Source organism: Lathyrus oleraceus, chromosome 6, assembly GCF_024323335.1.
Source record: "Lathyrus oleraceus cultivar Zhongwan6 chromosome 6, CAAS_Psat_ZW6_1.0, whole genome shotgun sequence".
NCBI lineage: Eukaryota > Viridiplantae > Streptophyta > Magnoliopsida > Fabales > Fabaceae > Lathyrus > Lathyrus oleraceus.
The window spans coordinates 207668272-207674670 of record NC_066584.1 but is presented as its reverse complement, the minus strand read 5'-3'; the positions used below and the strand labels follow the sequence as shown (position 1 = coordinate 207674670).

The 6399-nt window shown below is 38.9% G+C and overlaps 1 non-coding gene across 1 annotated transcript; it reads left to right on the top strand.

Annotated features, from left to right (window-relative positions):
• The first annotated feature begins 335 nt into the window (after nucleotides 1-335).
• On the top strand, nucleotides 336-414 carry LOC127099502 (small nucleolar RNA snoR35). Its single transcript, XR_007793997.1, has one exon. It is a non-coding gene; the product is annotated as a small nucleolar RNA snoR35 (small nucleolar RNA).
• Nucleotides 415-6399: the final 5985 nt, after the last annotated feature.

The following is a 6399-nucleotide window of genomic DNA, read 5'->3' as shown; positions in this document are numbered from 1 at the left end:
ATCTGATACAACGCAAACACACCATTTGAAAATCCCACAACCACCATGTCTAACCCTCTATGATAATGGCAAGCCGAAACCTTTGCTGGCGCCTGATTAAAACAATCTTTCCTCAACTGTTAACTCCTGAATGTCCGTGAGAGATTCCATGAGATAGCGGTGACAGAGCAGCAGGTAGATTATTTGATGAAAATCTTCCACTAGAAAGACTTGAGTAGGTTGCTGAATTGCTCCAGATGGCATGCTGTTTAATGATGAGTTTCTTGATGTAAGTGTACTAGGCACGTTAGGAATGTCAAAGCTCCCGTGCATGTTGTGCAACCCCTGAATACCACCAGTGTGCTGATAAATTAATGAGGATGCACTACTGACTAGAGAATGATGTAGTAAAAGAACTCCCAACACCGTCTGGAAGATTTGAAGCAGATCCGTTCAGAGAAAACTGCAAACACAACTATCAAGTAAATCGGACATTGTAGGAATTTCAACAGATCAGACAACAATTCATCCCTGTGACAAGAACAATGTGTAGAGTTTTCTCCTTGAAAACAATCACCAACTTGCGATCGCGAGAGGAAGATCACGAAAAAGGTGAAATGGATCGATCTGATACGAGAATTTGGAAACTGAATTTTGTCTCTTGTGTAGGAGTTGCAGCAGCAGTCATATGTTTATAGTCGGTGGCTAATTGATCTTCCTGAAACACGGCTCTTACCAATCTGAATCAAGCACTAAATCTGGCCGAGTATCGTTCAACAGAGCCATGGTATAATTCTCACTGTTAGGGGACCATACATGGCCGATATTCTGTGATTTCACCATGTTGCCATTATCAGTCTGAACATTGGCTGTTCATCCAGTGAATTTATGTCGCCACCAACAGCAGGGAACTCGTTCAATATTGAAGATGCGCCAAATGGAGACAACATGATCGGCATAGTCTTCCCATTTGACAAAACTCACATGTAAGCCTGCTTTGCTATCATTGTCATTAGAGCAAATAACTTGATGCAAGTATAAGACATCCTGATGGAATTGCTGCAACTCAAATATGCCTTTGCGAAGAGCAAACTCAAGAAGGCTCAGGAAATTATCAAGCTGCCCACTAAAAGCATCCATAGCTCTAGCTCTATCCATATACCATTTCTGAGAGCTCATCAATTGATGACCAAAGTAGTCCAACAAAATGCTTAACAAGAGGCTCAGTTTTGACTTGGATTTAAATGCGGTGGTTTTTAACTGGTGTATTAATGAAGTCCACTGTCTTCTTGCATTCAAACCAATCATCTTGCCTCACAGCAACACCAGAAGGAAATGACCTCCCAGGAAGAAGTTTCCCATAAATTTGGACAGGAACAGTTTTTGGGATGGAGGCTAAAACATCCAAAACAAAAGGAAACAAAGAATAAGGATGACGCTTGAAAAGCAAATTCAATGCACCAATTTTTCCACTTTCTGCAAGTGCTACAGCAGCTCCATCAATAGGCTTTTTTCAAAATACTAACTAAAGGATCCACACCACCATTGGCCTCAATAAAGCGGAAAACCATGTTGCTAGCAGACAACGCTTCCTATGCTTGAGTGGCTGTCAGTTGGATTGCATCATCATTTGAAATCAAAAGTCGTATTAATTGATTTAACGCACCAGCCTTCTTGAATGCAATACGCATATGATCATTGATACAAACACTAGCAATTGACTCTGCAGCTCTTAGTATTGCTAACTTATCTTTCAGTACTAAACGAGCAAACCCGTCAATCCAACGTAAAAGTGTATGACGCGGCTGATCATCTGAATATTCAGAATGAGATGTCGTTTCTCCCATTTCTATGGCACCAGTACTATCGCTGTTGTGACTGACCAATCACTGCATTGGCTTTTGCTTCATCTATGATAGCATTATTATCAACATTTAATCCGACAAGTACTTCTGCTGCACCATATCTAGAAGGTTTTGTGTAAGTAGACAACAATTCATCAATAGAAGGAAATTGGACTATCTTTTCTTCAAGCTGCTGAGCAGTTGTATGTGCATTTGAATTTGGAACTTCACCCTTGGTGTCAGATTCAGAGTTTCCAATGGACATTGCAAGTGCTCGAGCAAGTTCATCGTCTTCTGGTACTTCCTCTGGATGTGAGAACAACCACTCCATTGCCGACCCTACACTAGTTGACCCAACATGCTAAAAGCTTCCTTTGCTCTAGACCGCGAAAAACCCATCTCTACAATGGTAGAAATAGTTTTTTCATTATGAGGCGGTCCAGTAATACGAGAACCACCACTGCCATTTACATTTTTACTTCAAACCCTGAATAATCATGCCTAATGATAGAGATAACTGCAGAAATAAATTCGTAATTGCAGTCACCAAACTAGAGATGAGTCCAAATAGGAAGCACGGTCTTCAACACTATAGATTGGAGCTTCTGCTCAAGCACTTAGAGAATCTTTGCGCTCACTGTTGAGGCAAAAATTGGAATTATGGGAAGAAAATTTGAGTGCTTCTGTCAGTCTTCAGGTCTTGGAGGTGACTGAAAAGTTTTCAGTGATGGCAGCATCACATAGCATTGCTACTGATGTCGGCAAACTTGATTGCATCACAACTGTATTCATGAGCTTTCTATCTAGAAATCAGCCATTGTCTTTTTGGAAAGCATCTTTTCCTGTATTTAACAGTGTGTTTGATTTACTCAGAACATAAGCCATGCACATCCCGATTGGAAACTGCCTTGTTAGTATTCAAATTGTGAGGTCTGCCAGTTTCCAGGAAGCTTGTACTCGTGGAGGGTGCAGCCTTATCTTGATCAAGGCTTACGAGAGCTGATGTTTGAGAATTTCTGCCAGTGTGATGTTTGTTCAATGTTGAAGGTACAATTACACCGTAATGTTCAACAACGGTAAGTTTGATCTCAAGAAATGTATGTCCCGGTGCACATTCGAATTGTAAGCTTCATAATAATTTGCAATGCCTTTATAACAATTGTAGGCTTCTGAGAAATTGCTGCCTGACTTTCCATGATGACGGGAATTTTGTATTTGAACTACTTACGGTATTGATCTTCAAGAATTTTAAAGCAGATAGATGACTTTGTTGCCCTGCTATTGGGTAAGGCCAAAGACTAAGCTGATCGGACTCCAATTGCTCCTTAGTGATGTTTAAGGATGAAGTTTCAGACGAACCCTACATATCTTCTAGCAAAGAGAACTCGTCTTCTGTACTTGACACATCTGAGTCCAAATTATCAAATCCCATTTTTGAAGAACTTTTATCTGCTGTTGGATAGACAAAGGGTTCATCTTCTGACATGAGCTGGCATAATTTGTCTAAAGTCACCCCACCATTATCAAAAGAAGGAACTGAAGTAGGCATAGGTAACCGCTGATATCAAACTTCTAAGCTGCTCAAAAGGCTTTCAATTTTTTCATTCATCCTTCTACAGTAGCTTTTTCGTGCAAGCACCATATTTTGTATAATATCTTTGTTGAAAGTCAGTGGAGAAAAATAAGGCAGATTATTGTTTGAGAAGCCACTCCAGCAGGGTAGAAAGTCATCAGAACTATGCTTTCCAGCAGCAACGTTAATGCACAGTTCAAGTAATTTCAATAGTACCCGAAGCTGCTGACCAGCTCTAACAAGTATAACCAATAAATCCTTGAGAAATCCAGCCACGGGAACTCCATCTCGCAACCTGATACTTGGTCCGTTTCTTCCTTATCAGATGAATTCAACTTCTTCAAAGATTATTTTCTGGATCCCTTTCTTTTTGAGGTCTTCACAAACTCCGGATTATCAATATCTTCATCAGTTTCAGAAGCAGAACCTGAATACGATCCACTGCCAGAAGAGTTTTTTGTCTTTGTTGTGTAATTGATATTCCTAATAACCACCATGCCAGATTTCTGTCTACCCAATCGGCTACCCTTCTCCCGTCGATCTCCTGTCTGCGAACCTTCCTTCTCCACATCCACTTCATCCTGCAACCTAAATTTTGAAGCTTCTACAACATATACTTCTGAATCGGTAATTGATGTGTCTACCATTCATGGAATGCCTTCCAAAACTCATATTCTGAGCAACAGCTGGTCTAGGATCCTCCATAGGCAAATAATTTTGCTGCATAGATGGACTGTTTCCATGATATGTTTGATAGTAGGGTATTCCTTGCACTGGATATGGCTGATAGACCGGTAGAGCACCTAGTGGAGAATGAATAGGCCAAGGAGGGAACATGTGATGCGGAAATTGTCCATGCATATGATCTTGGTGGCCTTGACTGTCCATTGGAGGCACATCTGAACTTGATTTTCCCATTGTTCTCCGAGTCCAATTCAGTATGGGATGCAAAGGGCGAATTGGAAAGTATAATGCCAGAACCATTTAATGCGGCGAAGTTTGGGTGGTTGGTCATCATTTCAGCAGCTTCAATTTCAAACCATTGTCCATTTTCATGTTTTCTTTTCCAAAGATCTCTTAATTTTGCAGATGCGTCCATCAATCGAGATGCTCCAAACCATTCAGCAAATGACATCAAAGCAAGTATATAATCAATCTCAAAACCAGCAGCAACAACACGTGCAAATGTCATGCCTTGCTCTTTGTAAATTATGTATTTTTTGGATAATCTATGATTTGCAATGAATGAAAATTGGTGTTTCTTGTAGCAAGACAAGGATCTATCTTTGCATCTTAGAAACTTCATGTATTCATGTGATGAGATGTTTTTTTTATTATAAGTTATTCATATTCCATGTACATGGATGATTATGATTGAATAAATGAACGAAGTAATCGAACTATGAATGAGTATGTGGAAATTCTTGAATGTGAAATGGAATTTTTTTTCAATGTGAATGAAGAAAATATGAATGTAAATTTGGAATGTGAAAAACGTGAAAAAAAATATGAAATAGTAAACATGAACGTGAATGAAGGATATGAAGGTGAATGAAGAAAGAATGCAAACGAGTGATTGATGGGGAAAAATTTTCAGGGCCAAAATCGGGGTATGACAGTTGCCCCTATTTAAACATCCTCCACCAGAGGAAAATAAAACAGCATTTTTCATCGGATCGCAGTGGGGGATGGTTAAATACCATGAAGACCTAGATTTTGAACCTGAAAAATTAAAATGCTATGATATGATATGCATGGATGTAGGACTATTTATTTTTTTGAATTTATTTGTTAGGGACACAGAGATGCTACTAGACAGACCAATCTGTGGGGAATGCTGATGGTCCACAGGGAAATAGACAAAAAGGGTAAAACAACTCGCTGGGGATAACAATCCTGTTGGAGAGTCAGACACACACTAGGGAGTACTCAAAGTGAAATTCGAATAAACGACACTTAGAATACAAGAGGTTTTGACAGTAAGTTCACACATGACTTACTAGACCCGAATATTTTGAGAAAATTTCCATAACAAGTTCAAACATGACTTGACGACACTGGAATAATCAAAGAGAAAGATTCTTCCAAACAGGTTCAGACATGACCTGGTAATACTGGAATAAAGGCTCAACAGCAGGTTCATACATGACCTAACAATGCTGGGGAATACCAAGAACGGTTCTAACAGCAAGTTCAAACATGACTTGTCAACAAACAGAAAAATTCAAAAAGAGTGTATCAACAAGTTCATACATGACCTGACAACACTGAAATAAACATAGAGAAAGATTCTTCAAAACAAGTTCATACATGACCTGGTAATACTGGAATGAAAGCTCAACAACAGGTTCATACATGACCTGACAATGTTGGGGAATATCAAGAATTTCTGACAGCAAGTTCAAACATGACTTGACAACAAACAGAAAAATAAAAAAGAATATATCAACAGGTTCATACATGACCTGATGACAAACTTGAATACTTTTGAGAAAATTTCCACAACAAGTTCATACATGACATGACAACATTGGAACAAAAAGTTCAGCAACAGGTTCATACATGACCTGATAAAACTAGAATAAAGGCTCAACAGCAACGGGTTCATACATGACCTGACAATGCTGGAGAATATCAAGAATTTTTGACAGCAGGTTTAGACATGACCTAACAAACTCATAAAAATTCCAAAAGAGTATATCAACAGGTTCATACATGACCTGATAACAAACTTGAACATTTTGAGAAAATTTCCAGAACAAGTTCATACATGACTTGACAACATTGGAAAGATTCTTCAAAAACAGGTTCAAACATGACCTGGGAATATTGGAATAAAAGCTCAACAGTAACGGGTTCATACATGACCTGACAATACTGGAATATCAAGAAGTTCTTACAGCAGGTTCAGACATGACCTAACAAACTCAGAAAAATTCCAAATGAGTATATCAACAGGTTCATACCTGACCTGATGACAAACTTGAACATTTTGAGAAAATG